Below are 27,504 nucleotides of genomic sequence, written 5' to 3'. Positions count from 1 at the left end.
TCCCTGAATAAAATGTCACTGGTGAGCTGCGGACTGGGAGGCTCTTTCTGATGATTAGGTTTCGTAATGTGGGATCATCAGTAGGCAAGGTGGGCCTGAGGGCCATAGGATCTGGAGACTGTCCAGGGCTGCTTTCTGGGGATGACAGGCTTGTCCCTTCAGCAGTCAAGACACCAAAGAGAGTCTTTCTGAGAATAAAAGAGAGAAGCTTTTAAGGAAAAAAGCAGTTTCTCTCTCTGTTTGGGAGTTGAGTGCATTTTCCTACATTTACTCGGGATGTTCCTTGGTTCCCACCATGTGCCATCGCCCCGCTATGGGGTAGGGTCACCCCACCGCGTACCTAACCCAGGAAAACTCCTCTGCAGTTATTTCAGAGGCTGTGTGCATTTCTCTTGCCTCAACGGGTAGAGTGAGTTTTTCTTCCTACTGTTTTTAGTCAGTTTTCTTAATCTAGCCTGTTACTGGGATAAGTTCCAGAGACGAGCATTTTTAAAAACAATCTTTGTACGTTGCGTAGAGAGCAGTCCACCTGTAACCAGTTTGTTCCTGGAGGTACCGCAGTGGCCTTGGTTACGCGAGGGCCCCGTGGCTCAGGATGGGCCGAGGAAGGAGTGCTTGAGCAGTGGGCACTGGCCGGAGGCAGGGGAGGCGTGGCCACCTGTGGCTCGAACTCCCCCCATCCACTCTACCGCACCGCTGGGACGTGAACACTCTCGCCCTGAACGTTTTGTCTGAATGTTCAGTGCCCAGGCTCTTGGGTACACAGGCGGCCCCGGGTTTTATTTCAAAAGGGTGTCGCGAACAGTGAAGTAACCCACGTGCCTAAGCTTTGACTGACATGAAGGAATGTAGAGGCTGCTGAAATCCTGGTCATTTTAGAACAAAGTATTTTATTAACAGTTTTCTAAAAGAAAGAAATCATTAAAAAATTGATCCCTGTTGAGGTAGAAGGATCTCGTCCTCATGCTCCTCAGTTCCTTCCAGAATCAGCTTCCAGTTCAGCTGCAGAACAGGTTTTGGTGGTGGCTGGAGCAGCCCAGGCAGGTGCCGTCGGGTCTGAGTTCACACTGGTGCCCGTGTGGTCTCCAGTTACGGTGCGGGCCGTGGGGTCTGAGTTCACACCATTGCCCATGTGGTCTCCAGTTACGGTGCTGGCCATGGAGTCTGAGTTCACACTGGTGCCTGCATGGTCTTCAGTTACAGTGCTGGCCATTTGTGCCTTTCTGGGAAGTTAGAAGATTTGTGCCTTTCTGGGAAGTTAGAAGGAGGATCATTTCATCACGTCTCTGTCCTCCCACACCTGATCTATGCTGGGCCACCGTGAATTCTTCCTTTTAACTGTTTCTCTCATCACGGGCAACACTGGTGTTCTGTGGTCAATGTTTGCCATTTCTGAAAACGGATTCTGTGTTTCTTTATATAATCACCTGGTCTCTTTTACGAATTTCGCTTTTCTTTAAGAAAATCATCGTGCTTTTATCTCTTCAATCTCAACTCTGTTCCCTGACACAGGCTCTTACCAGCTCGAAAATTAAAAGTAATCTTTGATTATACTTAATACTTTCTAAAGTTTTCAAAAGTTTATCGGCATGTGGGTTACTGAACACTGACTGTTTATTTAATGGAAAATTACATTCTAAGTAGAGTATTAGAGTGAAAATGATCTTTTGATTTTATTAAAATATTCAGGTAAAAATATTACAATGCCTTCGCCAAACTTCATGCCTGTGTAGCGTGAAAACATTAAGCTGCTCTCTGCTCCCGGGAATGCATGAGTAGAGTATGTGTTTGAAAGCGTCATTCCAGTCTTAAGTTTTAGGTATTCTTAAAGGGGTTGGCTGGAGAAGTGACATTTAGCATTGAGTGAACGTTTGACAAAGATTTGTCTCGATATAAAAATAGTTAAAAACAATCTTTAGTGTTTCCTGTCGGGGTTCACCCATTAAAGAATGGTCTTGTAAAAAACTCATCGAGAGTGTCGGCGCCCAGAGGTGCTACCTTGCCCACAGTTGTGTCATCTGCTGTCACCAGGCGACACGCCCAGCGTTTAGCTGCACGTCAGATGTGGCCACGGGGCCACAGGACATCCCTGCAGACGGATGTTCTTATGCAGATTAATGAGGATGGAGACCGCTGCAGAACTGTAAGCCCCCCAGGGGCTGACGGAAGCCTGGGAATACCCGAGACACCAGAGTCGCTGCTGCCCTGGGTGGAAGGAAACCTGCCCTGGAAGATGGGAAATGCAATAAGGAGAAAGTACCAGGGTACATGATGCTGTGAAAACGGAGATGTTTTAATTAAATTAGCAATTAAAATCATTTTAATTATGTGAATTATTTGAATTCATGTTAGTTCTTTTTAGGAAATTAATACTTAAAGGAAGTTTGTTTTCTGAATTGTTTGAATTAATTGAGTCAGCACAAGAGTTAGCATTGATATCTGACCCTCTTCCAGGGTTGGGGCAGAGGAGATGGGGACAGAGGAGACGGGCCTCCCACCCGCTTTCCCCTGGAGCTCAGCCAGAATTTCCCATTGAGGAGCCCTCAACTCCCTGAGAGCCAGGAGCTCTTTCGGAGAAGCCGCTGTCGGCATGCCACCCGCTTTGATGGCCCTGCTCTGCCATCCCTGCGCTCCAAGGGCCGGACCCTGCCGCTGCCTGTGCCAGACGGGTCTCAGGGAGGTGCCAGCCAGGGGGTATGCATGGCGGGGCCTGGGCATCGCTGTCCGGATTCCGTGGCTGCCGGTTACATTCTCTCGCTGTTTGTCCCCCTAGCAAGACTCATGAGGTTCCTTGAGGACAAGACCCCCTCCTGCCACCTGGTCTGTTTCCTGAACGTTCTCTGCACCAGTACAGCCCCGGGATGCAGCCCTCGGGTATCAGGGTGTCTGCCATAGTAGGGCGGGTAGCTCTGCTGGGCACCATGGTGGATGTTAGCCGCTGTGCTTCACTTTGGGGACATATTTAAGTACAAAAGTAATTTTAAAATTTCACCGTTATTTCAAGACAGCTGAGAGCCTATTAGCACAGAATCCCTGGTCCGAATGAAATCAAAAGGTTCTTATTAATTATTCATGATGCCATGAATATGTAGCCTTATTTTTTATAATTGCCAGTCTGTATAATTAACCTATCATTTGGTTAAAGTACTTAACACTAAGTAGAGCTGTAATTTCAACTGTTTATAAAGCATATGGAAGAATGTTTAAATGTTTAATTAGAACCACTTTTTTTAGTTTCATAGAGAATTTTTTTTCTTGTCAACAAGGGTCTTTAATTATTTAAACCAAAAGAGAAAAACAGACCAGAAAAGAAAAACAACTAGTAAAGCTCGGAACTGCGAAGGTGGCATCATTCCGTTAGTCTCGGGTTTTGCTTCCTGGTTTTGTGACGTGGTCAGAGTCCTTGTCTTTGATTTCCTAACACAAGTTGTTAAAGTTGGAAGTGAGTGTGAAATTGAGTTAGTCTAGCTTTATTCTTTCACGGATGAGAAGTGAATTATCTTCAGCAAGGTGGGTGCAGGCGTGGTCCCCGGGGGTCACTGTGGTGAACAGGCCGCCCTTGTGGGGAGCCAAGTTCGTCATCACTGGGACAGAGCCCAGGACACTTCCCCGGCTGGCCAGCCTCTTCCTAGAACCCCACACATTACAAAGGATGGAGTCCAGATCTATGCCATAAAGAATGGAGGGTAGTTACAGAAGGCACCACGATCTCAGCTGAGTGGCTCTGAGCACCCCAACGTTGGGGCACCTCAGCATCCTGTGTGTCTCAGGCTGTGCCCAGCAGGGAGGCTGGCCCGATCAAGCTGCGGTCTCCACCCTGAGAGTGTGGGCTCCTTCCCCCAGCGCGGGTTAAAGCACCGTGTGTCCTCCTGTGCAGTGGCTGGTCCCAGTGGCCCTGGAGGGCTGAAACCCTGGGTCCCGCCACTAGTCCGGGGCATCCGTTTCCCCTTCCTGCAGTTCCTGTGTCTGTGTGTCCAGGGGGCTCCGATCCCTGTCTTAGGACCATGGCTGAGGGGTCAAGTTTACCCGCTTTGGAGCTGGCCCGGATCTTGGTTCTGTGGATCCTCGCTGTGTGGCTCTGGAGCAGTTCTGTCCTCAGGAGATGGATCCTCACAGCCGCCTCTTGGGGCCATGAGGAGAATTAATAGGACGACCCCCGGGTAGCTGCTCAAAGCCCTGTGCGGGGCCAGCCCTGTGTCTCCACCAGTTCCTTTGCTCTGTGCTCCCCCCCCCCCCGCCACTGTCATATCGCCAGCCTTTATTTCCTTTTCCTTGGACCCAGACAGCGAATGCTCCGCTGGTCTTGGCAGCCCCTTCTCTAGTCTGTCCTCAAATCACTTCCTGATGGACAGCCGTGACTAGCCATCGGCGTGACCAAAACCCCACAAAATAGAACCCAACTTTCCTATTAGGCTGTACAGAGCTGTCCCAGCCCCACTTCCCACAGGCTGGCCTCATTCGCCATGGGATCCGTGGTTCTCACCTGGGGCTGGGGGTGCCCCTGGCATCTGGTGGGGAGTGTCAGGGATGTCCCTCCAGGCCCAGTACAGTCCCCCAGCCGGTGGCCGGCAGACAGCAGCACCCAACCTGATGTCCCTGTGGCTTCTGGTTCCCCGAGGCTGGCTGTGCTTTGCTGCTTCTACATGCTCTCAGACGGGTGCCCTCTCTCCACCTTCACTGGTTAGCTGTGTTCCATCCATTAGAGCTCAAAGCACTGCCTCCCGGCAATGCAGCCCCTTCTCCTGGCCTGCCCTCTGCCTGTGCCCCGCGGTCTGTACCGTGTCCTCGCGGACCGATCAGAGCGAGGCTCCCAGGGATGGAGAGGTTCCTGCTTGTGTCTGCTTGTGTCTCTGTCCCGCCTTCTCTGGACCCGGCACCGTGGCCTTTGCCGACAGAGGTCTTGGGTTGATTGTCAGCGAAGCAGACAATCTATATGGCTCTAAATGGCTGTGAACATGCTTGATTGGGTTATTTTAAAAATAATTGTATATGTAAACATTTGAGTGTGACACAGGTGGATTTTTGGGCTAATGGTCTTGTTCTTCAGGGAGTAACCACAGGCCCATCCACAAGGACCATTTCCAGCTGATTTATGGAACGCTGTTCTACCTGGTTAATTTTCAACGTTATCTCAGCCTGAGAGGTAGGTCAGCATGTGACGAAGATCACTGGTTTGAATCCTAATCTGCTCCTTAGGAGCTGCACCTTCCATGCCTTCGTTTCTTCCTTGGTTAGGTAGGGAAGGTATGAGCTACCTCAGAGTTGTGAGTGAGGCCTGCATCGAGTGACCGCATTAAAGTGACAAGGACTGCACCCGGAGTGTTGATATTTAAAGACCTTTAAACATCGCGATGCTGCATTTTGGTACCCAGGTAAAACAGCAAAGTTCTTTCAGATGCAGACACAGACCCTCGGTGAGGTGGGGGGCTGATGGCAGGAGGTGGACCACCGACCCTGTAACGAGGGCGTGGTCTGTTCGAGGCTGAACGAAGTGCACATCATTGCATGTACCACGGAGGTCCCTCTCGTGAAGTCCTGGAAGGGTCCATGTGGCTGAGCCGTGTGGTCTGTCCATGACGTCTGGCAGGAGCAGAGCTTTCGGGTGCAGCCTTGCTCTTGTGCGCACAGCCCTCAACGGTCTCAAAAGTCTGAGGCTTAAAGCAGGCTTGGGGTTTCCTTACACCTCCTGGACATCTAATTTGCCTGGCAAACATGTTTTTCTTGGGTGTAAAGGTGAAGGAGTGGGTGATTCTGGTGAAAGTGTACTAATTACTGCACTTCTGGGTCAGTGGCGCTGGGTTGAAGACACTATCTGCCCTGGGTGGACATCTCTGGGGTGGTGAGAACCGGTGGCTGGATGTCGCGGGGTTGCCAAGAAGATGCCAATTTTTTCCTTTTTCCTGAGTAACAACACCCTACTTTGTTTAGGGAAGCAGCACACCCAGCTGAAAATCCAATTCTCTAGTACGGCGGAGCGGCTGGTGACACAGGTCCAGATGCTGGGATGCTGATGGGGAGTCCTGGAGTGGGAGGTGTCAGGAGGCTTTCCCGACCCACAGCAGCCCTGGGCCCTGGTCCGGCCTTCTTGCCCGGGGCATGACACCTGGAGGGAAAGCAGCTTCGGGGGCCCGAGGGCCAGAAGGCAGAGTCCTGGCGTGTGAGGCAGGCCTGGGCCAGGCTCCTCGGAGGATGTCACAGACCTGCTGCCCATGCAGGGACCACCCACCTCTGAGCCCCACGCAGATTTTCCTCCATAGCCGAGTGAAATCCTGGTACGGCGAGTGAGGCAGTCAGAGGCACCTTTTGTGGAAGGAGGACAAAGCTGAAGAGAAAGAGGTTTTCCTAAAGGCACAAGGCGCTGATTCCTAGGAGTGTGGTTGCTGGTGGGTGGAAAACTGTAGCCAGAGAATAAGTGGGAGTGGCACTTGCTGGTATTTAACTGATTCGTTCATGAATGGTCCAAACAGTTCCAGTGAAAAGAACATTTCGGACACAGAAGTTTTCATCCTGCCTGACAATCAGCGTGACCGTGGGCTCTTCCATCCTTCCTGGGCGACAGTGAGAGGGTTTCAGGCCCTTCCGGCCCTGTGCTGGCATTTCCCCAGGGTGTGTGCCCCATCCCGAATAGGCTGGAATGCCTCTGGGTGCAGCTGAGTCTCTTGAAAAGGGAAGAGACATGATGTGCTCTGGCTGAACAGGAAAATGAGGGAGGACAGGGAGAGGGGCCTGGAGGTGAGGAGGATGGTGAGCAACACTGGGGACAGAGGACGTAGGGTAACACCAGGGACAGGGGGACGGAGGGTAACGCCAGGGACAGGGGCATGGAGGGTAACGCCGGGGACAGGGGATGGAGGGTAACACCACTTCTCCAGGTGCCTTTGGGGGATGCTGCCGCCTCTCGCACCCCAGAGTGAAGTCAACAGGATTCTGTCCCGAGGAGCCCCAGAACCTGGCAGCTGGGATTGTCGCAGTATGAACCACTGTTCACTAGCTCTGCACCCTGGGACAGGCTCCCTGGTGTTTCCACCCTGGTTTCCCATCTGGACAGTGGGACCCTGAGTGTCCCCGTCCCAGCTGCGCCCAGAGCCCTGGACTCCAGCGTGTCGTCGGCACTCATTAGCGTTTCTTTTGTTGTGGTCCGTGGACGAAGTGGCTCTCTCTTTGTGTGTTCACAGCCCTCCTGCTCACTTTACCTTCTGGGAACACTTTTTACATAGCTTCGTATGTGGGGAGGACTCGAGTGATTAATGGAATGTTTCATCAGGTGCAGTTCTTCTGTTTCCCAGTTTTGACACAACATTTGGTGAAATTTCCAGGGACTCCTGTGGTCAGCCTCACGGTTTCACTCTGTCGCTTTCTAATGCAGTATTCTTTGGGAGTCTTTTCAATTAAGCGCCATCATTTAAAAATAAGTTTTATAATATGCAGTTTCAGGTTAATTCTTTACCTTTGTGTCTCAGGCAGTAGCTACCTACCTGTGAGTAGTCACAAAGGTTCATGCAGTTTTCTCTAGCTGTCCCTAGCTCGTAGCTCAGCAGGTCCCTTCAGATGAGTCAGCCAGCTGTGTACCTGCATGTTCAGGATACTTGTCAGGGGCCTTCCTCAGAGCAAGACCGACGCTCACCTCATCCTTGGGACTTTGGAGCCCGCCCTGGAGAGACTCCAGCCACGTCCAAAGGGGCCGTCCAGGTCCCACAGGCTGGTGGGAGTGACTTCTGAGCCACTCCAGACCACACTTTGTGTTCCTACACCCCACAAAGCCACTTAAAGTGCCATGTTCTGGTGCTGTGTGCCTCACCAGTGTGCCACACAAGCCTGCACGGGGATCTGAGCGGGCGCTGCCTTCCTCAGGCTATGCTGGAGTTTTGGGGCAACTGGAGCACTCCTGGCTGTGATTCTCGCCACTCTCTGGGCTTCCCTAGAGGGTCTCACCTGCAGCGTGAGGACCACATCGGCAGCCACTGAGGAGCCGCCAGGTGCAGCGTTGGTCCCACTCAGTCCTTCTTGACTTTGGTGAGAAAGTAGACAGCAAAACTTCAGCTGGGAGCCCCAGGCCTTCTCTGCTTGGGGCCCTGGGACTGACATAGCACAGATCCTGCCATCCACGTGCTGGGGGCCCCACCGTGCGGCTCCCTCCTCTGGTCAGGGGCTGCACCCTTGGGCTGTGCAGCTCCTGGTTCTCACACTCAGGGGCCCAGGGAGGGTGGTGGATGAAGAGAGAAGGAGAAGGGTGGCGGTTTGAGCCCAATTGTGTTGGCTTCATCTTCCGCCTCTTGTCCCTAAGTACATTGGCAAAGTTTTCCAGGTGAAAACTCAGAAGGGATTTTTAATGACTGGAATCTGTGAATTCCATGGAAGCCAAGTCTGTCCACCTCTTTCACCCACCTCATTTCTCCCCGTTGGGGCTGATTTTGGCAGCGTTCATAGGGGCAGGGACGGAAGGGGTGGGGGCCAGCCGTCGGCCCTGTGTCCCTCCCTTCCTCCCCTCAGCGCCACAGCATTTCGGTGTCATCCCCTTCCGTGCACGCGTCCTCATGAAAACCAAGTGCGGCTGGAGGGAGATGCCTGCGCCCACTCCCGTGACCTTCCCGGCCAGCCTGGCTGCAGCGGCCCCTCGGCAGACATCTTTCTGGTGCTGCCTCCGTGCCCCTCCCATCACCTGATGCTCGTGTTCCTGAATCTTCACGCGTGTGCTCTGTGCAGCCACCTCACGGGCTCCCTGGGAAGGAAGACAGTGTCTCACGCCGGTCAGAATGCTCTTCTCTGTCCACTGAATAGTCCAACACAGAATCATTCCTCTGTGATTATTTGTGCTTTGTTATGTAGAACTGGAATAAAGAAAAAGTGAATTTAGATATTACAGCCATCAGGTTGAAGCTTAGTAATTGCATTAGGGAATTAAATGGAAACATTTGAGCTTCTCGAGTTCTAATTCCACATCTTCGTATCCCCATCACCCCATACCCAGGGTCTAACAGAGCTCTTGGTCTAGGAGTTTCTTGATAAATGCTTACTGAATTGAACTGGACTGAGCTTAACATTCCCACCCAGAGTTAGAAGCCAGTCCCTGAATAAATTGCATTTAGAATATGAGTTTGATGTTACTGTGGTAAGGGGTATCCTACACGTCATAATTCCTAGTCAATATCGGGTATTTAGTCAAATAGACTCAAGTATAGAGAAGCATAGGCCCATCTGGCAAAAGGGCAAGGCACGCTGCTTTAGGTCCAGGTCCCCAATATCAACTATGAAAATAAAACGTCAACTCCAATGACAGCCCTGTCCTCAGCTGGTCACTGTTTATGCTAACAATTATAAACAGCTTGAACTTGCTGTCCTGAGAGGCAACACACCCTCCATTCTCTCTGCAGTGTAGCTGCCTTGGTGGATGGAACATGCCCCTCCTCCCTCCCTCTCCCTATCCCTCCCTCCCCCCTCCTCTCTCCCTCCCTCTCCCCTCCTCTCTCCCTCCTTCCCCCCTCCTTCTTCCTATCTTCTCTCACCTTTCTCCCCCCACCTTCTCTCCTGGACAAGGGGCAGAAGAAAGGAGACCTCCGGAATCTTCTGCTTCATCCAAGCAGTTTGGGGGCAGCATCAACAGCTGCAATTTGGCTGCCCCAGCAGGTGCCTCAGGGCAGCCTTTCTAATGGGAATCCTGGAATCATGTCTTTCCTTAATGTGTCCTAAAGGCTGGAGGACATGAAGTGAAACAATGCTCCATGCTCAGTCCTGTGATTTTGTGTAATTATTGGACTTACTTTGAAATTAAACTAAATGATACCCAAGGTAGAGCATGATAAAAAAGAAAAAACAGGCTATGGTGTTTGAAAAACAAACAAAACCCTTTGGTTTGTTGGTTTGTTCTTAGACCTTCACAGGCTCCTAGGTCACACGTTTCAGTTTCTTAGCAAGTGGCATTCTCTGCAGAAGCTGTGTCAGTCTCTGTTTGATGATGTCAGCCACAGCAGAAAGAAGCACTCCGTAGGCCCCGTGCTCAGCACCTTGGCGTGAGCTCCTGCCATCTTCTGTTCATGCTCATCACAGCTCTGTGCAGTGGGCATCCTCCTGATCCCTGTGGGAGGATGGAGGATGGAGGCGGAAGGGTGAGTGATGGCAGGATCACATGAGGGGTCTCTCCCGAGGTAGGGAGGGGAACTGGCCCAGGACCTTAGTGCCCATCGCATCCTTCTTCCTCCTCCTCTGCCTCTCTGTGACTGTTTGACTCAGGCTGCAGGGACAGACATGAGTATGTGCAGAGCCTGTGTGCATCCCTGGGAATGTGTGCTCATATTGGCAGGGAGGGATGTGAGTGTGTACAGAGCGTGTGTGCACACCTTGGCGGTGTATGCCGGCGTTGGCAGGGACAGATGTGAGCGCGTATGGAATGTGTGTGCACACCTTGGGGATGTGTGCTGGCATTGGCAGGGACAGATGTGTACAGAGCGTGTGTGCACACCTCGGGGTGTATGCTGTTGTTGGCATGGACAGACGTGAGCGTGTACAGAGCGTGTGTGCACACCTGGGGGGTGTGTGCTGGTGTTGATAGGGACAGATGTGTACAGAGTGTGTGTGCACACCTGGGGGTGTGTGCTTATGATGTTTTGTAACCGGCAAATACGTGGCCTGTTGCATCGGGCGGCCCTGCGCCCATGCTGAGCCCGTCAGTGGCCCTCGGGTTGGGGTCTCCATCTGCCCAGACAGCACTCGAGTGGCTTGAGGTTTCAGATTCTTCCTCTACGGATACTTGGGCTTCCTCAGGACCAAACATCAGAACAAGCCAACTGCAAACTACAAGAACGTTCAAATGCATCTTCGGTAGGAAAAACAAAAGCAATTGGAAAAATTTTCCAACGTGACCCCGTGGTTAAGCCGTTAGATACTCCAGCCAACAGATTGAGTCACTTTAAAATTCACACCAATTAAAATGGTTGTGAGAGTTGCAGAGCTTTACCGCTAAACCTTGAAATAATTGAAGCATTCTGCTCCACTTGCTTACAAACTAGAGTTGGGGATACCTTTCAGTCCAAAGTAGCAACCTTCTAAATCCAGCTTAGATGCGAGGCTCCCACTGACACAGGAAGAGACAGTGGCCCTTGATTATTCTCCTGTGTTCAGATACTGTGTCATTTCTTTTTTTTTTTTTTTTTTTTTTTGTATCCTGATCATCACTTCTGCTTTTCCAATTCAAACTAAAGGGAGTTTAGTTCTGTTTTGGAGAAGCTGTGGTTAGTGGTTTCTTTTCATGGTTTGCTTAATCTCTTAAGTCTGGTGCTTACATTACCCAAATAGACTTTTCTTTAGTACGACAGTGCCATAACCCAGGGCTTCTCCCTCCATATCTTCTCCCCAGGAGGCTCCCTAGGAATGGGTGCTGGAGATCCAGCCCCTCTCCATGTGCCGTTTTCTTTGAGTCCAAGGTAGCTTTGGCTCAGAGAAGAAAAGAGGCCTCCGGGTTAGGTGCCTCTGACTGCTTGCTTGTGAAATGTTTAATGATAAGGCGACTTCCAAACTAATTTACACATTGATAGTTGTAGCTTGAAGTATCACCGCAGTCAGAAGAACAAGAAACACTCCCATAAAGTAGATAAGCAGAAAAAAGCCATAGAAGTTTAATAAAGCGCAAATAAAATGGTGTTGTAAGAATGTCCAGTGGGAAATGCTCTCAGTCCAGCCAGATCCAGCTGTGGCGTCAGTCCAGCTGTGGCGTCCTCCTGTAAAAACATTCAGCCACGTGTGGCTCTGATCGCAATCACTACTCTGAATTGTGATCCAGAATGTTGTTGGGGGCCGATGCCGGGACTGTTCCAGCAGTTGAGTCTGATTGGGCGTCACGGTGGTGATGTGCTTAGCGCGGCCAGCTGGGCTGAGTGGTGGCCACCCGTGCACTCGCCACGTGCAGCCGTTATTCTGGTGATGGGGTTGCATGCGCCCCGGCTTGTCCACCTGGGCAATTAAAGTACTGGGAACCCAACCGCGGGCGGGTGCCTCCCGACATGGGAGCTGTCTTTTTTATCCAGGGCCCTGTGGCGCTGCAGACCCCTGCCGCCAGTCTGAGCTCACAAGGAGGTACCGGAGGGCTCTGCTGGGGCATGGAGGTCCCTGAGCAGGTGGTCACTTATTGCTTGTGGAGTGGTCCATGGCCTGTGAGTTTATTCTCGGGGTTTGTGTGGGCAAGGTTAACCAGTTCACAGCTGGGCACTTACCCCTTACACAGGTGACACTAGTTAAAGTGGAATCTATATTAGCTCACACGGGAGTGTGTGAGGAGCTGGGAGGGTGGGGAGGCTTGGCCCTAGCACTAGATCCCGGTCTCCTGACGTTTCTGCGTCTTCCAGTTGAGGGGCCGTCAGAGCCGCTGTGGGTCCTGAAGACAGTGGGTGCCATATGGACCAGGGGATGCAGAAGCCTCTAGAGGCTGCGGGAGGCAAGGAGACGGTCGCTTCCCCAGAGCCAGCCCTGCCGCCACTTCGACGTTAGATGGTGGGACCTGTTTTGGACTCCAGCTTCCAGAAATGTGAGAAAATAAGTCAGTGTTTAGGGCGCTAAATTTGGGGTGATTTAGTGGAGAAATAGAAAACTAGCCCACAAAGGTGCACGCATTGAAATGTGCTCTGTCCAGGTGTTCACAGTGGTGTGAGGGGGATGGCATCGGGGTTCTGGGAACTCTGCAGTTTTACTGAAGGAAGGGGGCTCGCCACGCCTTTCCTCATATAACTGAAGGTATGTATGCCTGCCACACTGCCCAGGAGACAGGGACTAGAATTCTGACTTTATTTCTTATGGGAACCGAGCCACAGTCAGAACACGGTGAGGGCCGAGACGAGCTTCCTACAGCCTGAACTGGGAAGAGGAATCGCAAGTAGTTTGTGTTTTTCTACACAGACCTGTCCTTTTCAGGTTTTGTTAAGTTTTGGAAAAAGGGAGAAGCCAGGCACACCTCGGCGAGGGACAGTGTTTCTGGAGGTGGTGCGGATTCAGCCTGAACGTGGCCGTGTGGTTGGGAGGCTCAGAAACTGCCCTCCAAGGGCACTCATCTATTCCTTATTGCAGTAATACCTTGTTTACAGAACTCCACAGAAATTACAGTGCGGGAGGCTTCTGGTCTGGATGGGTTTGGACCGAGGTCACGGGGTGTTGTCCCAAGTGCTAATCCTGATCTGGCAGAGGCTCTGTTCCCAAACAATTATTCCACAGTTTCAGAGCCTATATCTGAGTGATAGTCTTTTAACTTTGTTGCATAAAAGGAAACAAAGTATGTCTTGAGGGTCCAAAAATCCATGTGGTAATCATGGCTGTAAACTCATACCTGGGGCTTTGGGATGGAGTGAAAACCACCGTCACCTGGCGTGGACGCTGCGTGGTATTTTTAGCGTAGCGGCCTGCTCGTGCCTTGAACTCTATCTGCAGTGTGAGCAACAGCTGTGCATTTGAGAAATGTGGACAGGTGAGCTTGCTCCTCCAGGGGCCTGCAGGCATCCGGGTGAGGGGCCTGGGATGAGGCCACATCAGTGGGAAGGAGCTTGGTTGTGTCAGCAGATATGTCTGTCTCTACAGGCCCGCAAGCCAGCCAGAACCCAGTTTTCCTTTGGTCATCTAATGCCAGAAGAAACCTGTTTCTTAGAGATTCTCATAATTTATATTAATGAACCATTTCACCGTACATAAAATGTTATAAATGCATGAGGCTTTACAACTTGGCAGATGTGTAACTCACATGTCGTTGTATCAAACTGTTGAAGATATTTGTTTCACTTGAAGGTTTTTAACATTTTATGTGCAAAGCAAATGCCAGTAGCATTTTGCAGGAGTATTTTGGAATTTTAAACACAGTGGGATAGTGCTGGGTCTCTGGGATACTGGTGAGGTGGACGTGACCTCAAGCTCTTGTAGCTTGCAAGCAGGATTGCTAAATTGTCACAACTGCAGTGCTGGAAAGTCAAAGTGGATTTCTGTAAATGAGGTATTAGTGCAATAAGGAACAGGTGAGTGCCCATGGAGGGCGGTTTCTGAGCCTCCCAGACACCCCAGGAGGAAGCGGGGGACGGGGGCAGTTACCCACCAGAACCTGGACGGTGAAGCTGGGTTTGCTGGTGGCCCTGCTTGGCAGGTCATTACGTGCAATAAGAAACAGGTGAGTGCCCTTGAGAGCGGTTTCTCGGCCCCCTTCAGAACCGCAAGTGGAAGACGCTCCAAGGTGGGGAGTGGGGGTTCGGTTAATCCACAGGAGCCTGGATGGTGGAGCTGGGTTTGCTGGTGGTCCTGCGTGGCAGGTCATTACATGCAATAAGGAACAGGTGACTGCCCTTGAGGGCGGTTTCTCGGCCTGCTTCGGAACTGCAAGTGGAAGACGCCCCAAAGTGAGGGGGGGCTGGTGGTCGGTTATCCAGTGGGGCCGGATTTGCTGGTGGCCGCTGCGTGGCAGGTCACTGCGTGGAGCGATGGGAGGGGAGTGGAGTGGGAATAGAGGATGCACCCTCCACAGCTACTGCTGGGAGTTGGCTCTGGTAGCAGAAGGGGCATAGATAGAGGGATTCCCATCAGGGGCAACACGACTGGGGTCCCACGTGTGGTGGATGCCGAGGTGTGGCTATATGTAATCTCAGTCTGCACAGCCGTCCTGGTGAGTGGGTTCAGTTACCTTCCCATCTCACATTTGAGAAATCTCGGGGGCTCACATCACAGCTAGGCGGGTTGGAACTAATGTCTCGGGTAGGACGTTGGCCCCAGAGCCCAGATCTTACCCGCCCCCGCTCTTTTCAGTCCACCAAGCTTGTAGAGAGGGTTGTGTGGTGGTGGGTGGCGGCTGAGAAACCAACACAGTAGAAGGCGGGGAGGAACTAAACCAGGCAGGAGACACAGGCAGTGCTTGGGAGGTCTGCACGGGGTGTGGGTGTGGGAGACATCTCTGGGCCAGTGAACCTCGTTGTGTGCTCCTGGCTTGCCCAACCTTGGCCCTCAGCCACATGCTGCGTGCTTTAGGTGAAATCTCAGTCGCTCGTGTGGTGCGGGCATCTTTTCTCCCTGGCTTTGCCTCTCTTTAAATCACGGAGTCTCAGTGGGGATGGCGGGGCGGATGGTGGTCCATGGAATTTGCCCTCCACCTCCCCATCCTTGTCCTGTCCTGTCTGGCCTGTTACCTGAATCTGTGTCTCTTCAGAGCCTGCAAATGAGTGGAGGCCACGACAGCCTCTCGCTGGCCGACCTCTCAAACTTTTATTCATCAGAATAGTGTTAAATGCCGATTCCTAGGCACCCCCATTGGACTCTACGCCTGCCTAGCATGGGTACTTTGGGGGAAGGTACAGAGGATTGCTGGGCTGTTCCAGGGGGGAATTTGCATTGTTGAATGTCTATTGTGTTCCTTCCAGCACTCTACTTTCCACGCACACGTGGCATTAAACCTGGAAGACCTCTGGGTGCTGTGCTGGTGAGGAAGCCCCGGCTGGACGAGGGGCTGCTGGGGCTCGGACTTGATTCCTGGGCTGGGGGCTGCGGGCTTATTCTCTTCAGTGGGCCTGCTGATGGGATGCCCTGAGAAGTCCTGCTGTGCACTCAGGGGAAGGTGCAGAAACAGGCTCAGAAAAGACAGACCATGGATTTAAAAATTCCTACTGGAAAATCTTTTATGAGCAAAGTAATTTGCATCTAACTGAAGACAATCATTGCTTGAATAATTGGTTTGTTTACAAAGTTGGTCCTATGAACAGATTAAAGTTTTCATTCATGCCTTATCTATAATGTGAATAGGAGCTATTACCGCAACTTAAATTAGCTTTAAATTTCGTATCAGATTGCAGTCCAGATTACAAACGGCTGCTTGATAATCTAATTGATAAAACGGAGGAATTTAGTGCTTGGAACCCAGAGTGAAGGGAACAGAATTGCTTTGGTTTCTCAAAAGGGTGTTGACTGAGTGGTGACCTGGGGTGAAGAGAAGTGGCTAGAGTCATTACACTCGAGGAGATGATCTGCCCCCGCCTTTCTCAGCTGTCTTCTGGACAAAACAAAGGGTGATAAATGGAAAAAATTCAGCACTGAGTTCGTCTATGCCCTGAGCTTCTCATACAGTCATTAATGGGCTGTATCTGTGAAGCCTCCATACAGGCACAAAGGAATTAGGCTAGAGTAAGGCGGCCGGCGACCTCTGGCGTCTGGACCGCGTGTCACTTCCTAAAGCCCTTTTGGGTGAAATGACAGTGGCAATGTCGTTGTTCGGAGGAGTGTAATCTCACGTATGAGATGCAGATTTTAAATGATGCAGATTTTAAACACCAAAGTCAGGAAGCTTGGTGGGAGTGGCTGTCTTCCAAGTGGTTTTCTGTGCTGCCATGGATGAGGCGTGGATGTGTCATCTGTTGGTGAGATCCACTGGTGAAGGGGCTAAGCAAACCATGGAGGTCGGGGGGGTGAAGCTGCATCTCTTCTGGCATCCCAAGTAAATACCTGGGATCCCATCTCCAGCCTTTCAAAGGACACAGACGAATATAAAATGCAGATGGGAGAGTTCATAATTTGGGCATCTCTGTTCTTTTGAAATCAAAGTGCAAAGAAAAAGTTTTGCCTTGAGGTCTTAACCCATACTTGTTTTTCTCCTGAGGTTTTAAGATTTTCTTAACTGCTTTTCTCTCCCCCAATCCTTGAGGAAGTTCTATCTTCATATCTCCTTAAAAGGTATGGTTAAAAGATATGGTTAAATTCAACACTGAAATATAAAAACATGCTTTCATATTTTTCTTGAAACTGATGTATCTGACATTGGTGAAGAACTAACTGGGAGTATTGGTTTCTTTTAATTTTTTTGAGACAGTCTTGCTGCGTTGCCCAGGCTGGAATGCAGTGGCACGATCTTGGCTCACTGCAGCCTCACCTCTTGGTTCACGCCATTCTCCTGCCTCAGCCTCCTGAGTAGCTGGGATTATAAGTGCCTGCCACCATGGCTGGTTCATTTTTGTATTAGTAGAGACGGGGTTTCAACATGTTGGCCAGGCTGGTCTTGAACTCCTGACCTCAGGTGATTCGCTCACCTTGGCCTCCCAAAGTGCTGGGATTACAGGCAAGAGCCACCACACTCGGCCTGGGATATTCTTGATTATAATTGTAACATATCCCTTTAATAAAAACAAAACAGAACAACAACAACAACAAAACAGCTGTCTGAAAAGTCTCGAAATTAAAGAGCTCAATTGGACAGGGATTTGGACACCAGTTGAATGGCCCAGCACACCATAGTTACATGGGCCACTCGGCCTGTTAGGTCCTTAGGGTATTTGAAGTCATATGGATATTTGCATTTCTGCCTCTGGATATTGTGTTAGTATTCGGCTAGTGTTTGAGGGCCAGGCTCAGATCCGGGAAAACAAGAGCCCCTGCCCTCACGGCACTTCTCTTCCATGTGTGTGTGTGTCAGGAAAATAGAAAGCATAAGATTTTTTTTCAATGAGCTGGGAAGATGGAAAAACAAGCTTAAGATGTTTACTTGTTCAGAAGAAGGGAAGTGCAAGGAACACTCAGCTTTGTTGCTGCTGAAGGAGGCCCCTGGTGGAGGCTGTTTCAGAGGTGGGGTTTCTCTGAGAAAGGTGGTAAGAGGCAAATAGGATGCCCCATCTGGTTTGCCAGAGATGGGGAAAGTTAGTATCCCCAAAACAGCTTCAGCATTCTGGCAAAGCTTTGGAAAACCAGCTACGGTGTAGGACCTTGTTGGCCGCTGGGTAGAAGGAAAACATTGCTGGTCCTGAGGGCTGTACTGTTGTTCCACTGCTATAAAGAACTATCTGAGGCTGGGTAATAAGGAAAAAAATGTTTAATCGGCATACAGTTCTGTGGGTTGTACAGGCTTCTACATCTGGGGAAACTTACAATCAGAGTGGAAGGTGAAGGGGAGGCCGGCATGTCTTCACATGGCTGGAAGGGGAGAGAGAGTGAAGGGGAAGGTGCCATGCACCTCCAAACAACCAGATCTCAGGAGAACGATCATGAGGACAGCACTTGGGGGATTATGCTAAACCATTAGAAACCACCCCCATGAGTCAATCACCTCCCACCAGGGCTCACCTCCAACATAGGGTTAGAGTTCAGCATGAGATTTGGGTGGGGACACACAGCCACACCATGTCAGGCTTCCCATTCTTCTCCTGCACGTGCTTCGCAAATGGTTCTGTCATTGGTTTTTGTTTCTGTTGATACATAATATACGTACATATTTTCAGAGTGCATGTGATACCTTGATTCACCCCTATATTGACGAAATCTGTGTACTTGGGATGTCTTTCACTTTAGTTTCTTTTCCTTGTGCTGGTTATGTTAAGTTATTCTCTCCTAGCTCTTTTGAAATACACAGTAGATGACCCACTGCCATCCCCCTGCTGATTTATCAATAGTAGGTCTCGTGTTCCCATTAGGCTGTGTGTTTGTGCACATTACCAGCCTCTGCCCATCCTACTTATGAGTGGGCTCTGCTGGGCCCTGTTGACCACCTACTTTTGGCCTCCATGAGATCTGCTCTCAGCTCCTGCTTATGAGTGAGAACATACGCCGTTTCCTTGCTTGACTCGTTTGCTTAACGTAATGTCCTCCAACTCCATCCATGCTGCCGCGGATGACAGGGCTCTCCGCTGTGTGGTGGAGTATTGCTCCTGTGTGTGTTCGGGCCACGTTCCCTTCATCCCCTGTTGACGGGCACTCAGGTGATTCCAGACCTTGGCTACTGTGGATGGAAGCTGAGAGCAGTCACTGGCTTTATACTCGGGGGACGTGAGCCACTTTGATGTTCTCAAGCAGCCTATCCCCAAAGCCCTCCGTAGAATGCAGCATTCGTTTGTACTCATGGCTTCTTCCACTAGGATGAACAGCTGGGAAGGGGCTTTGAGTGAATGCTTGGGTTTCTGTCTTTAATTGGTACCCAGCTACACTGGCCAAGTAGAGGTCCCAGTGACCCTGGACACTACCTCACATAAGGTCCAAAGATGCAGTTAGGTTCTTTTTTTAACGCGCGGTGGCTCACGCCTGTAATCCCAGCACTTTGGGAGGCCGAGGCGGGCGGATCACAAGGTCAGGAGATCGAGACCACGGTGAAACCCTGTCTCTACTAAAAATACAAAAAATTAGCCGGGCGCGGTTGTGGGCGCCTGTAGTCCCAGCTACTCGGGAGGCTGAGGCAGGAGAATGGCGTGAACCCGGGAGGCGGAGCTTGCAGTGAGCCGAGATCGCTCCACTGCACTCCAGCCTGAGCTGGGCGACAGAGCGAGACTCCGTCTCAAAAAAAAAAAAAAAAAAATGCTTTTGACCTGGGTAAGCTATGGCATTATCAGTTAGAGTTTTTCATATTGGAAAGGTGTATATTTTATTTTCTAAGAAGGAAAGAAATCCTCTTAAATACTCTAACCACAGATTAAATCATGTCAAGGAAAGAGGTACTATTTTGGGGGAAAATGACCCCTTCATGTCAAAGATCAAGGAGATGACTTACATTGTTTAATTGAGTTAATTATGAAATCTTAAGTGGTTTTAAGAAGATGAGCTGTGGATCCTACAAGACATGAGACTGATACTGATTTAATGTTAGTCAGCCCTGACAGAATGTGGCTAATATTTAAAGCTTGCTCCAGTATTGCTTGATAGATTGTAAGTTAATGTAAAGATCTGTTTGACGCTTTTCTTTTACAAAATATTATTGAGAAAAAGTTTGACAGCCAAGGAACGGCCTTCAACCAATTTCTTCCTAATTTCTATCACCAGAAAATTTTGTCCTGTTAATTCCAGAATTTACTTTTGGAAAGTTCCCGTAAGGAGAGCAGAGGTATTGGTGGTTGAATGGTGACTTGAATTTAGGTGAAGATCGTTAAATATTTCATAGTCATGTTTGTCTTGGTGGTTTTAGCAATTTTATATTAAACTTAGAACTGTGAGTCAAACCAAATCTGTTCTTTTGCTTTTGTGATACTCCTTTGTATGACTATACTGGTAAAGAATGATAAAATGTGTATTGGGTATTTTTTCTGTGTAGATATTAGGATTTTTAGGGGAACAAATTAATCATTCTTCTAATATACACTGTGCTGTGTGTTGGGTCCTTTGTATATTAGTTGAATCACTCTAATGAGGACCACTTGAAAGTCTGTTTCTATAGCAGATCTTTTATATGTTGACTTGTGTTATGCAAAATCCTTCATCCTCTAAGAAGACTAAGCAATGGGTTGGAGGAGAGATTTAATCACCCATTAGGTCTATTCCGAATGCCCAGAATTGAATGCAAGTACTAATTATGTTTTTGAAGTGGTGTGTGTGTGTATGGGTGTGTGTGGTGGACTCCTTTTTAGGTCATGGGAGGGAGGTAAAGCGAAGATGAGATTTGCTGATGAACATTTGTGCATATGCTAGTGGAGAAGTCATATGACTTGACTGCACCTGCGTACTCTGATTTTGGTTTCGTTAGTGTCCGTAGCCACAAGCCTCAACTGCCTGTGGGACCCACCCTGAGGGGCTGTGGTGAGGGTTATTACAGAGTCGTGCGTCTTAGTGAAGGGCACAAACGGCCTTGTGGGCCTACTTTGGCTTTGTTTGAACGTCTAGATTGTTAAACTAAGTTTACCATTTTGAGGATTATAAATTGTGATTCTTGTCTAAGAAGAGGTTTCTGTTGTCTCTGAAGACAGGAGCCCCAATACAGAGGGTCCCTGGCTCCCAATTGTTACATATCTGATTTTTTTTTTCAACCTTGTGATGGTGTGAACTAGTCACACTCAGTGCATTGTTTGGCCCAAGATGGGCTGCCTCTGGATGAACCCGTTGTAAGTTGAAACTATGATGTCAAATGCACTTTCTATTTAGGATATTTTCAGCTTACGCTGGGTTTATTGGAACAGTTTCATCCCATGGTAAGTCAGGGAGCATATGTGCTCATAAAAGTGGAGACGATCTCATAGATACCGTGAGATATAATGTCTCTGATGTTATAGAGATACGATGAAAACAATCAAGTGGGACTTGGAAGCCTTGGAGGGACTCACATGGGCGGCTCCTGGAATGCAATCTTGAGCGCCACTGGCTTCTGGATGTGACATCTGTACCTTCTGCTTAGCCCAGTGTGTTATCGGCTGCTCTCGAGGGCAGAGAGGTCCAGCGTTCCTGTGTTTAGGTATTTGAGCTGCCTTAAGAGGCTAGGTCAATTCTCACTGGTGTCTTCAGGGCTTTAGGCCTTCTGAACAAGCAGGAGGAAGCACGACTTTGTAGAGCTTTGGAAATCTCAACGGACTTCAGGGCCATCCCCTTTGGCAGGAGAGAGCCCCACTGGAGGCGAGGAGGGTGCCGTGCGGGCCTCTGCTGGGCCCAGGCATGTACGGACGTTGTGAGGGCCACAGGACACAGATCGGTCTTGGTTCACAACTGGTGTCGATGGCCACGCAGCATTTCTGCCAGGTACATGAGTGCGGGGACTTGGGTTTTGGGGTGTGCGTCCTGGTTGCCTAGTTGCTTGGAAGACCCCCATTCAGACCCCAGCCTGAGTCACCGTGACAGGCCTCCTGCTTCACACGCCACACGGAAGCCGTGGCGTCGGTCACTGACGTCCACCAGGTGTCAGATGTGCGTGTGTATCTTCCTTGGTCTCGGGATGTGTCTTGTTTTGAGGTTATAGTAAACGTTCTTTACGAGGGGTTTTGGATTTTTTATGTTGTTTGCAAGGAGGCAGCAGGGAGTGCTTGAGCAATGAGATCCCCTTTCCAACCAATACAATTTCAGATCCCAGCAGGTAATTAAGGCAGCGGAGCTGTGGGATCACCTTTGCAACCAATGAGAATTCAGATCCCAGGAGGTAATGACGGCAGCGGGGCGGGTGGCAGAACCCTGAACTGTGGCTGTTTCTGGTGTCTTGCCCCGCGGACAGAGCGTGCTGGGGCCTCCGTGGTCCTCTGTGGGGTGAGTGGAGCGCATGAGCTGGGTGCTGCTGGGCCCTGGCTGGCTCCCCAGCCCGGGGTTTATGCAGGACTCGTTAGACAACTTGGAACCCAGAAAGCAGCACGAGGAGAACGGGATTGTGCCTTTCTGGATCCTTGGTGCTTCCCAGTCTCAGACACTGAGTAGGCTCTGAGGGGTCTCGCCGGGAAGACTTGCACAGTCGGCCCCCAGGATGGAGTGGGGCTGCAGCGGGTCTTGCAGGAGCTGGAAGTGGGGGTGAGTGTCTCGCAAGCGGGACCTTTCAAGTGGGCCCAGCAGGATGCATCTGTGGAAATGGTGCCACCTAACGCAGGGCTGCGGCCAGCAGGACCTGAAAGGCTACAGTGGGCTGTGTTTCTGCTCTCTCTCTCGAGTCTCTGCACGGTTTTCCTTGGTTTTTGTCTGTTTGGAGGACGCTTCCCCCTTTCTTGCGCTTACCTAGCCTTCTGAGCTGCCTTGTTGAGTATGACAAAGCCCTGAGAAGGCATTTTTATCGCATAATTGTGTTATCCTGGTGGCTGGATAAATGACCTGCAAATGTGGGTGACTCAGTAGCTCTGAGGGTGTTCAATATCCAAGACAGAGGTGGGAAGGAAATGTTCAGGCAGGCATCAGAGGATCTGTTCTCTGCTTTACACTGGGGCCCTGGTTTGCTGACAGTCTTCACACTCGATCCAAAATGGGGGATAATGAAGTCTCACGGATTCGGCTTCAGCTGAGAGTTGCCTCCAGCACAGTCTTGTGTGAGTAACAGTTTCTATGTTTGGTGCAAAGGGCGGGCGTCAGTCAGTTGATCTTATTTGTGGTGGTGCTTATGGTGGGTTTTCCGTAAGGAATGTAGACTTTATTAGCTTTGGCAAGGGAATCCTGACTGATAAATTGGAAGAATGTCTCAGGAAATTCTGGAACCTGCAGTGAATCTGGAATCTGTATGAAATTGAGATTTGGATTCTCACGATTTCCTAATGCTACCCCGAAACCCAGTAGTTGAGACAGTCGTAGAGCTTCAGTCGTGCTGCCCCGGTTCCCCATTTTAAAAGGGACACGTTGCTTTCCTCTAGAATGTTCTGAGCTCTGAGTGCTGCCGGCGGAGTGACCAGCTCTCTGCATCAGAGGGGAAGCCAGGGCTGCGTTCACGGCGTCGCGGCAGCCGGGAGCTGACCCTGGACCTCAGGCACGTGTGATGCTGACCATTTTCTGTAAACTCCAAGGGTGTAGTGGTCTCCTTGGCCCTTTACAGTCTTCTGAAGCTTTTGATGTGTCTGCACTTTGTAGATTTTTCAGAAGTAGACAGCCTTTTCCCACACCCTTGGGCTGAGTTTCGTCAGAGGCTGGTGTGTGGGAAGCACCACACCCACATTCTGACAGGGAAGACTCTGGTGCCCAACTGAGGTCAGAGTGGAAATTTGTTCTTCCTTCCCTCCAGTCTGGTCCAACTGCTCCCTGCTTGGCCAGAAGAAAATCATGCTTATTCAAGTCGTAGGCAAACCCCCGAAGTCAAACATTTGTCTTTTTTCTTTAATATGCCCATTTAGTTTATATGGAATGATAGCTAGAGAAATGCCTTTTAGGGGAAAATTAATTTCCTTAATTACAGAGAACTTTTTGGATAAAAATCAGGAGGCTATTTTGTAATAAGATCTAGTTAAATACTACAGTGGAAAGCTCCTTATATTTGACCTTACACTTGGGCCCTGTGTGCGTGTCCGCATGCTCGTGCTCATGACGCCAGGCGCAGATGTGAACTACAGGCACAGTACATACTTTCTGGTTGCTTTTTTGAACGTCTCATTGCTTGACCTCTCCGACTCAAATGTTGAGTTATGTTGATTCTGTTCAGAATGTTTATCCCTCCGTCTAGGGTCCAGTCGTCTTTCAGGGAGGAACCGTCTTCCTCATCTCTGTCTCCTACAGTATTGTATATTTAATAGTCAAATATTTATAGGTTACATGGGTGACTGATCTGTTCATTAGGAGGAAAACAATGCCAATTTTCACATCATTATAATGGACTTGTTAAATGATTGTTAGTATAATGAAGTTTCCATGGCAAAAGAGGCTTTGCAGATGTGAGTGTAACGGACAGTGAGATGGCGGAGGACCCTGGGTTGTCCAGGCGGGTCCAGTGTCTTCACATGTGCCTTTTGAGAAGGCAGTACGAGGGTCTGCCTCAGAGGAGGAGACCTGAGGACGAGATAGAGGCCAGAGGGCTGTGGGGGTGAGGGCAAGTGTGGGGCAAGGGCAGGGTCCGGAGGGGTGCAGGGCTGAGGCCGGGGCAGTGGTAGGAGGGGTGTGGGGCTGTGAGCCAAGCTGCATGGTGGCCTCTATGAATTGGGAGACTCCAGGCAGGAATACAAGCTACTGACCCCTTGACTTCAGCCCTGGGACTCCTGACTCCCAGGGCTGAGAGGAGGTTTGCATTTGTGGTAATTTGTTGCAGCAGCAATAGGAAGCTAATGCATTGTATCTGTTCTTCACCTCCAAACCTTTGAAAAGTAACCCTGTTGTATTGGCCTTTTGTGTGCCCTAAATTCTAATGAGATGGTTTGTAGGAAATAATGGACACAAACGATGGCAGAACAAAAAGTTGGACAGAAGCAGTGTCTTCTGTGGTTCTGTAGTTTGGGTCTGGGAAGTTAGATTTCGGTCAGTGTGTGTGGTCTTGTTCAGCGTATACCTGGAGTACTTGTTCAGAGCTCCTGGGGGAGTGGTCTTTAACACTGTTAGGATTAAAACTCCAAGCACATCAGGGCCAGAGTTCCTGAGTCAGTGTTAGGCGACCTTTGAATAAGAGTTGGCATGTAGAGTCTGCCCACTTTACTAGTATGAAGAAGCAAAATCTTTTTTTTTTTTTTATTTTTTGAGATGGAGTCTCGTTCTATCACCCAGACTGGAGTACAGTGGCGAGGCCTCAGCTCACTGCAACCTCCGCCGCCTGTGCTCAAGTGAGTCTCCTGCTTCAGCCTCCAAATTGCATGATTTATTTTCCTGTTTTATATACTTAGTATGTGAAAACTCTGCAAACTTTATTAATACAAATGACATGCCAGAACTTAGGAGAATCTGGTATTTTCCCATGCAAATTAGTAGTGATGTGGAATTCCTGGGCTGATTTGGTTTTATAAGACATGGGGCAGATTCTTTGCCTTATTTCTGTGGAACTAACAATTGTTAATCACCCAGCACTCTTACCTCCCCCAACAGCTCAGGTGAGGGGGGTGTTACCCCCACTGTCGTGATGAGAGGCAGGAGACTGAGGCTTAGATGAGCAGGTGACACATTACTGTCCAGCCCCACCCACCCTGTAGTTTCCTGCCATGGCTCAGCTGTCTTCCTGCAAGAAAGGACAGACACCCTGGTGCTGGGTAGAATTCCTTGTGAACCCCTTTCCATCCTCCAGGGAGTTCTTGCTTTACAGTGGTGGCTCATGGGGAGTCCTCTGGCCCACTGAGAAAGTGACTCATGTTGTGACATTACTGTCTCTGTCCGGCTGCTGTCGATTGGGTGATTTGTAAAGAGACATTTATTGCTCACAGCTCTGGAAGCTGGAAAGTCCAAGGTCAAGGCAGTCCAAGGTCAAGGCACCTGCACATCTGGTGCCCCAGGGCCTGTGGCTCACAGACGGCAGCATCTCGCCGGGTCTTGCGTGGCAGCGGTCATCTCGTCAGAACTCACGTGGTGGAGGAGCAGGAGGGCTCCTCCAGGCCTCCCAAGAAGGACACCAACCCTAGTCCTGAGAGCAGGACCTCCCAAAGGCCACACCTCTTAATGTATCCCTTCGGAGATGGTTTCAGCATGAGGTTTTGGGGACATTCAGGCCAGAGCCATTGCTCTGCTGTGGTGTTAGGGCTGCATGGCATCATTACTGCAGCAGAGCCACAGCTTCTTATCTGCATTTGCTGCAGGAGAAGGACGCAGGTGCCTGTGCAAGTTGGGGTTCGGTGCAAGAAGTGGAGACCCTCTGGGAATCTTAGCAGGAGGAACTTAAGGACTTTGAGAACTGACACCTTAGGACTGTAGTTTTCTTCAGACTGTAAAAACCTTGGTGTGTGATAATACTGAACATTGCCTGAGCCCTGTGATCCTTCAAAACAGTGATGGTTAAGACATTCCCCTTCCCCACAACTGCGCCCCCACTTTTACTTCAAGAAGCCCGTTCCCATGTGGCTTAGGCTGACTGGTGGGATGACCATTTACCGAGGACAAGACCAGGTACAGGCCTTCAAACCCCCCTTCTCTGCCTTATAAGTGATTAGCTAAACTGCCTGTTCCCACTGATCAATCACTTCCCACCTTGAAATGGTTCTTCGTGGTGCATTTGCGCCTAGGGGGATGGACTTGTCTTTGACTGTCGCCTTCCACAGAGGACAGTTAGGGTGGGCAGGAAAGAATTCTCTGCTACAGGTCTGCATTCCTGGCTGTTTCCAGAAGTGGGAATTCTGGTGCCCTGGAGTGTGGGAATGGATTTCTAGTGTCCCAGCTTCAGGTGGAGTTGAAATTGAGTGAGGCAACCCACCACACCCATCTGGAGCCAGGGACTAGAGCCATTTTTAAAGTGGCAGTTTCTCCATAAGATTACCCAAAAAATGCGCTCAGCACGTTTCTTTCTTTCTCATATGCATTTGGCCATCTAAAATGGGAATGGTGGTTTTTGGAAGCATGGATGTAGTTTTAAATTTTGAGTATTGTAAACCTTAATGTAGCTTCTTAAAATGTTTGCCTGATTATCTGGAGATTTACTAAACCTTTGGAGTGGTAATAATGAGTTGATCTATATGACTTTGCTTTCTATGATGCAATGAAAGTACTCTAATTAAAACCTCTGCAGTTGGGTCAGCACGCGATTGGCCAAAACAAATTTTGCTTTTTGGGTTTCTTTAACCAAACAAGGGAGTAGAGTGTAGGCTGAAGTGGCAAATTCATTTCAGAGCACGCCAGAGCCCTCGTGACACCACAGAGCCACACCTAGGAAGATGTGGTTTCTGTAACAAGCTTTGGAAAACCAAAGTTCAACTTAATTATCCAACTTTGTTACAGAAAAAGCTTAGACCAGATGGCCAAAGACCTGATTGTTTCATGGTTGAGACATGGTTATAAAATTGCCCTTACTTGGTGCCAATCAGTGTTGGTCCACAGTGATACTCCTCCAACCTCACTGAATAGTTTGGAGACTGATATGAGACTGTGAAAATCTCCTTAAGGTGAAAAGGTCTCTGGAGCACCTGGGAATATCTGCACACCCGTGGCCATTCCCCTATAAGATGGAAAGGACGGCTGGGTCACGCGGGAGCATCCGCACACCAGTGGCCGTCCTCTTTAAGACGGAAAGGGCTGCTGGGGTGCCCCGCAATGTCTGCACACCCGCGGCCATTGTGGCTGTCCCCCTTTCTGCTCAGTCACCTCTGTGTTCCCGCATTCAGGCTTTGGGACACTCATGAACAGCTCGTACCCTGGGCTGGTGAGGAAAGAGTGGGAGGTTGTTCTGAGGCTCTGTCACTGTCTGCCCTGTCATGAGCTGGGCAAGGCAGTGGCAGTGACCCTGGAGGAGTCTGGTCAGTGAGGGCTCCGGCAGGA

The 27,504-nt window shown here is 49.9% G+C and overlaps 1 protein-coding gene and 1 long non-coding RNA gene across 2 annotated transcripts in view; both read left to right on the top strand.

The window, feature by feature from the left end:
- Nucleotides 1–27,504, top strand: part of LOC139361484 (sterile alpha motif domain-containing protein 1-like) — a 258,949-nt gene that overhangs the window by 54,662 nt on the left and 176,783 nt on the right. The window lies entirely within an intron of this gene.
- The window catches only part of LOC139361487 (uncharacterized), a 110,398-nt gene continuing 92,917 nt past the window's right edge, over nt 10,024–27,504 (top strand). Inside the window, exon 1 of the long non-coding RNA XR_011619039.1 lies at nt 10,024–12,514. This is a non-coding gene — a long non-coding RNA (uncharacterized lncRNA). The remainder of the gene's footprint in view (nt 12,515–27,504) is intronic.

This window comes from Macaca nemestrina, unplaced genomic scaffold (genome assembly GCF_043159975.1).
Source record: "Macaca nemestrina isolate mMacNem1 unplaced genomic scaffold, mMacNem.hap1 Scaffold_52, whole genome shotgun sequence".
NCBI lineage: Eukaryota > Metazoa > Chordata > Mammalia > Primates > Cercopithecidae > Macaca > Macaca nemestrina.
Note: the sequence above shows the minus strand (reverse complement) of the source record. Positions and strands in the feature narration are given on the sequence as shown.